The sequence below is a fragment of the Eulemur rufifrons genome, chromosome 8 (genome assembly GCF_041146395.1).
Source record: "Eulemur rufifrons isolate Redbay chromosome 8, OSU_ERuf_1, whole genome shotgun sequence".
Classification (NCBI taxonomy): Eukaryota; Metazoa; Chordata; class Mammalia; order Primates; family Lemuridae; genus Eulemur; species Eulemur rufifrons.
In genome coordinates this window covers 20,402,108-20,409,979 of record NC_090990.1, presented here as the reverse complement: position 1 = coordinate 20,409,979, position 7,872 = coordinate 20,402,108, and positions in this window count along the sequence as shown.

Genomic DNA, 7,872 nt, shown 5'->3' with positions numbered 1-7,872 from the left:
GCAGCGCAGCCACTCAGCTCGGGCAGGTGTCCACCCTGAGCCAGTCAACTGAGGGGGTGGGGGGCAGAGTGGGGTTGCCACCTAGAAACAGGGCTGGGGTGGCAGCCCCACTGGGAAAGGGGGGCTGGGAACACTACTGGTGTCCTCATCACAACCTGGACCTCACTGTGCTGAGCAGGTGCCGCACCTGCCCTTTGCCAGGCGCTCTGAGGGGCCCTCGGACACCTTAGTGAAACATCACCCGGCCAGTGCCTGCGTTCCCGTCTTACAGATGAGGGCCCTGAGGCCCACAGTGTGCTCTCTCCAGTCCCCTTGCTGCCACAGTGCATTCCCTCCTCTGCCACCAGCCTGTTGGCTTTCTTGGCCCAACTCTCTACTCTCTTTGGGCCTCAGTTTCCCCCTCTGTAAAACAAGGAAGACAGAGGAGCTACAAGGCCCCGATGAGTTCTGACACTTACTCCATTTGAAGGCAGCAGCAGCCCTGGCGTCATCCATGCCCTCCCTTCCCCGAGATCCGTTTGCTATTCGGGGCCCTTGGAGAAGCCCCTGGGTAAATATTAATAACATAGAGTTGTGTTTATGTCTGAGAAAGAGGATGAATCATTTCCTGCTTCTCTCCTGGACTCAGGACTGTAGCTAAGAATATGCTGGCGCTTTGGCATGTCTGGGAGCACCCTGGCTTAACGGGGCCTCATGGCTGGGCCAGAGCCACAGAATAGCTGCCCGGCCAGCCGCCAAGGGGCCTGAATCCCACTGCCCCAAAGCCAGCCCTGGAGGCCCAGCGTCCAGTCCTGGCCTGGCCACGTCTGTGCTGTGTGGCTTCTCCGCCTCTCCGGAAGATCATGGTGTCTGCCCCATAGGGACAGAGGAAGCCGGCGTGTGGGCCTGGCACTCAGAGGGGGCCCGGTGACCCTGCCTCTCATCCTGCTGCCTCCCTGAGCCATGCTAACCCCACTGTGGGGGCTCATCTGTCTCCCCACCCCAGTGTGGACTCCTCAAGGGCCGGGCCTGGGCCAGGTTTCCTTTGTCCAGCCCATAATCCACAGTCCCCATCACCGGAGGGGCTGCCTCCCAGAAGCCCTGCCTGTGCTATGTGACCTGCTATGGACTGGACTAGAATAGGTGAGACCAGAATAGACACCCAGAAAACGGATCCCAGCCGGACCAAGTGGATGCTCTCTGCCAGGAATCCGGGACCGAGAGAACCTGGCTCCGTCGGGGCGGCTCTCACAGGTAGAGGAGGTGTCTGTGCTCAGGACCCGTAGATGGAGCAGAGAGAAGAGGGGTCTGCTGCTCCTGGGTCCTGTCTCCTTCTGAGGTCGCTGCCTTGTCATCCTTGGGTTCCACGAGACGTCCCTTGTTGTCCTGCGTAAGCCAGTCGGAGTTGCTTCCTGTACGCACACCAGCATCCCAGCTAACCCGTTCCCAGAAGGCCTTCGAACACCAAGCACCGTGCTGAGCCGCTTTGCTCCGTTACTTCACAGGTCCTCTCTTCCCACCTCCCAGGTGGCCATTATCAGCCTCCCATTTCACAGGTAACAAAGCTGACCAGCTCATGTCACTTGTCTAGGGTCACCTGGAGTAGAACTGGTTTCTCCCCTTAGCCCTAGGGGCATCTCCTCCCCTCCGCCTCCCCGTCAGTGTGGATGGCCGGGGCCAGATGGACGTGCAGGGACCTCCCCAAACCCTAGACCTGCAGGGACCTCCCCAAACCCGTGGGGAGCTGGGAGGTTGGTGAGTCCCCTGAGCAGCCCTGCGGTGACCAGTCTAGAGCCTGGGGAGTGGTGAGCCGAGGACGCGCTGAGCACATTGTTACCCAGGATGACAGGGCTCTCCCAGTCCGCTCTCCGTTCCGAGTCCTTTGAATGATCCGAGGATAATTGGAATCTCAGAGCCATCCATTACTTCCACTCTCAGGCCACAGATGATTGTCTGGCGGCTGCGGCCCCGGCCTTGTGCAGTGACCTGAATAACCTTCCGTTTTTCTCTCTCAGACGGGCCAGTGGATTATTTCCAGGGCCAGGACTCCCACTCAGACCTGACACCCTCTCCGCGTTGGCCCTCTAGGCACTGACAGTAATTGGCTACCTGTGGCTGCCCTCAGGGGAGGGGACCGCAGTGCTTCAAGAAAGAGCCAGCTCCCCAGAGGCTGATCCTGCTGACATCATTAGGCTGTGGGCAGCGATGTCCCCACGTCCAGGAGCTGTCTTCAACATGAGGGGCAGTAGCAGTAAAGGACCCTGGAGACCTCCATCCCCAGCCCTTTCATTAAACTTCCCAGGGGACACTATTCCAGAGAGGGGTAGACATAGGGTCTCACAGCGAGGCTGTGACATGGTCCACATTATTAAGTGGGTAGAGATTCCACAAACACCATGGGCTGGGTGTTATGCAAAACTCTCGGACACACACGTAAGTTAGACAGACATAGGCCCCAACATCATGGAATTCACAGCCTCATAGGAATTCACAGCCTAAACCGGGAGAGAAGCCGCTAATTCTTTGTGCATTGTGCATGCACTGTGGTCCTGGGGTCAGAGAGGACCCCCTGAGGGGGAGGAGGAGCAGGGGCCGGAAGGGCTTTCTGTCCTGGGAGGAAGGAGCAGAGTGAGGGAGGGCGCAGGGCCACCAGCAGCCCAGAGGTCTGCAGGGCCCAGAGGACATGGTGCCACCGTGGGGAGCTGCACTCCAGGCTTCGCCCTCAGGTCTATTCCTGGGTGTGGCTATTTCTGCACAGTGGGCCTTCATCAAACCAAAGAAAGAAAACATAGATTAGGTCAAACACTCAGGTTGCCAAGGGAACATAGAAAATGAGAAGAAAAACAAGACAGCGTTTGGGCAGTGGTGTGACATTTGCTGTTTGCCATTTCAGAGCTCTTTTCTCACCTGTTTCATTTTGTGCTCACTAGAGCACTGCCCCCATTATGCAGATGAGGAAACTGAGGCTTGGTTAAGGGATCTGTGTAAGGCCTCCTGGCTAATGAGGAGAGAAAACAAATTTGCGTCCAAGCCTAGTTCCCAAATTACATTCTTCCACCCGCCATTCTTCACCAGATGGCCAAGCGAGATTTTAAGTAGGGATGTGAATTTAATCTGGTTTTAGAAAGCAGAAAGGAACAAGAATCAGATGGCAGGGGGCAGGGGAAGGCTCTGCAGGTGCAGTCAGCGCACCAAGGAGAACAACAGCTGCTGTGTGTACTTGAGCACCTACTATGTGCCCAGACTTTGCTAGCACCTCATGTACTCTCCCAGTGGCCTCTGATGTGGCCGCTGTCACAGTTGGTGGGTGGTGGCGCTGGGATCAGACCCAGGTCTGTCTCAGCAGAAACCAGGGGCTCAGCTACCACACCCCAGATGGAGCTTCTGCTGCCAAAACCTCTCCCTGGCTGTGTGACCTGCAGCCAAGTTGCTCACCTTCTCTGTGCCTCTGTTTCTTGGCCTGTGAAACAGGGACAATAATAGCTACGGAGCATGGGGAAGACATTTTTGCTTATTGGAATTCTTCTTAGAAGAATACAGTATCTACCTGAAAGTAGAAACCCACGTGGTGACAAAAGCCAACACCCAAGGGTATGGCACCAGCTGGTGCCGAGGCTTTGTAGAGGGAAGTGGGTAGAAGTGGAGAGCATGAGACAGGAAGCAGGTTCCTCCAGAGCAGGGGTGTGGGAAAGTGTAGACCGGCCAGGGAGCTGGTGTGGTCTCTGTCTCTCCTCTACATCCACAAATTTGCAATAAAGTTAATAAATTCAAAATGTTTGGTGCAGTTGGTATTTTAGAAACCAGTGATGGAGCTGAGCTTTGCACTTGAAATGACTCAGGATGAAAGAGACCCAGCCAGGTGGACAGAGGAGCCCTGCTCAGAAGGACGGGTCCTGGGACTCAGGACAGCCAGCAGCCATGGGGCTGCCCGGTCTTGAGCTGGTTATACTCGGTTCTCCCAGGGACAAGGGTGCCCCAGCTGGCACCTGGGTACCCTGACCTTTCTATCTGCCTCATTCTCCACACTCCCTGCAAGTCATGCTCGTGCGCCCTCGAAGGACTCCTCGTGCCCTCCGATCCCATTTCCTGATGCCCTGCAGCTTCATTCTCTCTCTCATCACACCTGCAAAGTAAACTCTGACTTTCTGTGTAAAAAACAAGGCAAGGTGAAGGCAAGAGGGGAAGGGAGGGGAATAAAGAAGCCCACGGTTAACCCCAGTCTACTCCGGCTCTCGCCAGCACCTGCAATAAGTTGACCTCCTGGCCTGGCACCCTTGACGGCTCACCTACTACTGCTTTCTGACTCATGAAGGTCACTGGTGTTGCCACACTGTAACTGTTTCTCTGCCTGTGCGACATACAGCATGAGGAGCTACCCTGCCCCTTTCTGGAAACACTGTCTTGCCCGGCTTCTGTGACCCGCGGCACTGGCCAGGCTTCGCTCCCATCTCACGGGCCCCTCTTCCCCGGCCTGTGCGCCTGTCCCTCGGGGCTCAGGCCTGGGCTCTCCCTGCCCGGGAGACACGCCCTCTCCTGGGTGCAACTCATCAATTGCAGTGGGTATTTTCAACAGCTTTCTTAAGGTCTAATTGACGCATGATAAATTGAACATCTTTAAAGTGACATATTTAAAGACATAATTAGAGTGATAATGTGATAAGTTTTGACATATGTGTACACCCATGAAACCATCAAGATAATGAAAATATCCATCATTTCCCACATTTTTCTCCCGAGTCTCCCTCCACAGCCCCTTCCCTCTCCCCGGGCAGCTGCTGATCTGCTTTCTGTCACCATAGATGAGGTGACATTTTCTAGACTGTTATGTCAGTGGAACCACACAGGATGTAGTCTCTTCTGCCTGGCTTCTTTCATTTGGCACATTTTGTGTGTATTTCGATAGTCTGTTCATTTTTACTGCTGAGTAGTATTCTTTTGTGTGGATATACAACAACTTGTTCATTACCTGCTTGTGCACATGTGGGCTGTCTCCAGTCTGGGGGTACCACAAATAAAGCGGCTGTGAGGGTTCACACACAGGTCTTCGTAGGGACGTATGTCTTCATTCCTCTTGGGCAGACACCTACGAGGGGAATTACTGGGTTATATGGTATGTGAAAGTTTTACTTTTTTAAAAACTGCCAAACTTTTCCCCAAAGTAGTTGCAACATTTTACATTCATACCACAGGGTGTGAGAATTCCAGTTGCTCCACTTCTTCACCAACACTTGGCACGGTCAGCCTTTTTAATTTTAAATAAGTGGTAGTGGGATCTCATTGTGGTTTTAATTTGCATTTCTCTAATCGCTAATGACGTTGAGGATTTTTCGGATGCTTATTCGTCATGTGTGTATGTTATGATCTTCAGTGACGTGTCTATTCAAATCTTTTGCTCTTTGTTTTCTTATAATTGAGTTATCAGAGTTCTGTATCTATTCTGGATACAACTCCTTTATCATATTTGCAAATATTTTCTCCTCATCTGTGGCTGGTCCTTTCAGTCTCTTAACAGTGTTTTCTAAAGAGCAGAAGTTTTAATGTTTTAGGAAGTCCAGTTTTTCCATGTGTTCTTTTACGGATTGTGTTTTTAGCGTCCTATCTAAGAAATCTTTGCCAAACCCAGGGTTACAAATATTTTCTCCTATGATTTCCTCTAAAAGTCTTATAGTTTTTGGTTTTAAATTTAAATTTATAAATTTGTAGGTTTATAAAGTTATAATTCATTTGAAATTAAGTTCTGTATATGATATGAAGGATGGATCAAATTTCAAAAATTTTTGCCTATAGATTTCCAGTTGCTTCAGCACCATTTGTTGAACATACTGTCCTTTCTCTATTGAATTGCCTTTGCCCTTTTGTCAAAAATCAAGTGTCCACATATATGTGAGTCTCCTTCCAGACTGGTTTCTGTTCCGTTGATCTATTGTTCTGTCCAGATGTCAATACTTCACTGTCTTGATTACAGTAGCTTTTTAACAAGTCTTGAAATCAAGTTGTTCTCCAACTCGGTTCTTTTTCTTCAAATTTGTTTTGGCTATTCCAGGTATTATGCATTTTCATGTGAATTTGAGAATCAGATTGCAAATTTTTACAAAAGAAGCCTACTGGGATGTTGATTGGGATTGCATTGCATCTAAAGACTGCTGTGGGGAGAATTAACATCTTAAGCAAGATTGAGCCTTCTGAGCCATGAACATTGTATATCTTTACATTTCTTTGGTCTTACTTAATTTCTGTCAGTAATGTTTTGTAGTTTTCAGTGTAAAGTTCTCACACATCTTTTGTCAGATTTATCTCTAAGGACTTCATGTTTTGATGCTATTATATCGTAAATGATATTGTTTCATTAATTTCAATTTTGATTGTTCATTGTTAGTATATAGAAATACAATTGATTTTTCTGCATTAATTTTGTATTCTGCAACCTTACTAAACACATTTACTATTTCTAGTAGATTCTTTTATAGAATCCATCAGATTTTCTACATAGATAATCTTGCCTGTGAAAAAAAGACAATTTTACATCTTCTTTACCAATCTGGATGCCTTTTATTTCTTTTTCTTGCATTGTTGCACTGGCTGGAACCTCCAGTACAATGTTGAATAGAAGTAGTAAGAGAAGACATCCTTGTCTTGAGTCTTGTGTTTTGATCTTAGTGGAAAAGCACTTAGTTTTTCTCCATAATTTATAATGTCAGCTCTAAGATTGTCATAGATATACTTTATCAGGCTGAAGAAGCTCCCTTCTCTTCCTGGTATGTTGAGAGTTCTCATCAAGAATTGATATTGAATTTTGTCAAATGCTTTTTTGCATCTTTTAAGTTGGTCATATGATCTCTCCTTTTTAACTCGTTAGTATGATAAGTTTCTTTGAGTTTCGAATGTTAAACCAATCTTGGCATTTGTGGGATAACCCCCACTATGTTATGATATATTCTCTTTTTTATACATTGTTGAATTCTATTTGCTAAAATATTATTTAGAATTTTTACGTCTATGTTCTTGAGGGTTATTGGTTTGTAGTTTTCCTTTTTTGTAATGTCTTTGTCAGGTTTTGGTATCAGGAGGATGCTGGCCTAATAAAATAAGTTAGGAGGTATTATCTATAGATACCTTCTTTAAATGTTTGATAAAATGTACCAGACAAGCTGTCTGGTCCTGGAATTTTCTTTATGGGAAGGTTTGTAACTACAAATTTATTTTTTTGAAGAGATATAGGGCTATTCACATTATCTATTTCTTCCTAAGTGAGCTCTTGAAGTTTGTGTCTTTATAGGAAGTTGTTTCATCCAAGTTGTCAAATGTATTGTCATAATGTTGTTACCAATATTCCCTTATTCTTTTAATATCTGTAGAATCTATAGTGATGTTTATCTTTCTTGTTACTAATATTAGTCATTTATGTTTTCTCTGTTTCTTTTTTCCTGATCTCTCTGGCCATATACATCTGCCATTTCATTGATCTTCTCAAAACACCAGCTTTTGGTTTTATGATTTTCTCTCTTGTTTTCCTGTTTTCAGTCATTAATGTCTGCTATTATCTTTATTATTTTTTTCTTCTGCTTACTTTGAGTTTAATTTGCTATTCTTTTTTCTAGTTTCTAGGAACCAAGGTCACTGATTTGCAGACTTCTTCCTTTTCTAATATAGGCAGTTAGTGCTATACATCTCCCCCGACGTACTGCTTTGTTGCATCCCACACATTTTGACATGCTATATTTTTATTTTGTTTTATGCCAAAATACTTGTTGGGCCCCTTTCAGCTCCTCTGGCCCATGGGTCACTGGGTGTAGCAGAGACAGTCCCTGGCTGTGATGCTGTGGTCCATTGTTCACTTTCTTGTGAGTAAGGTCCATAGACCTCAATTTTTCCACCTGTTACATGCACGACTCC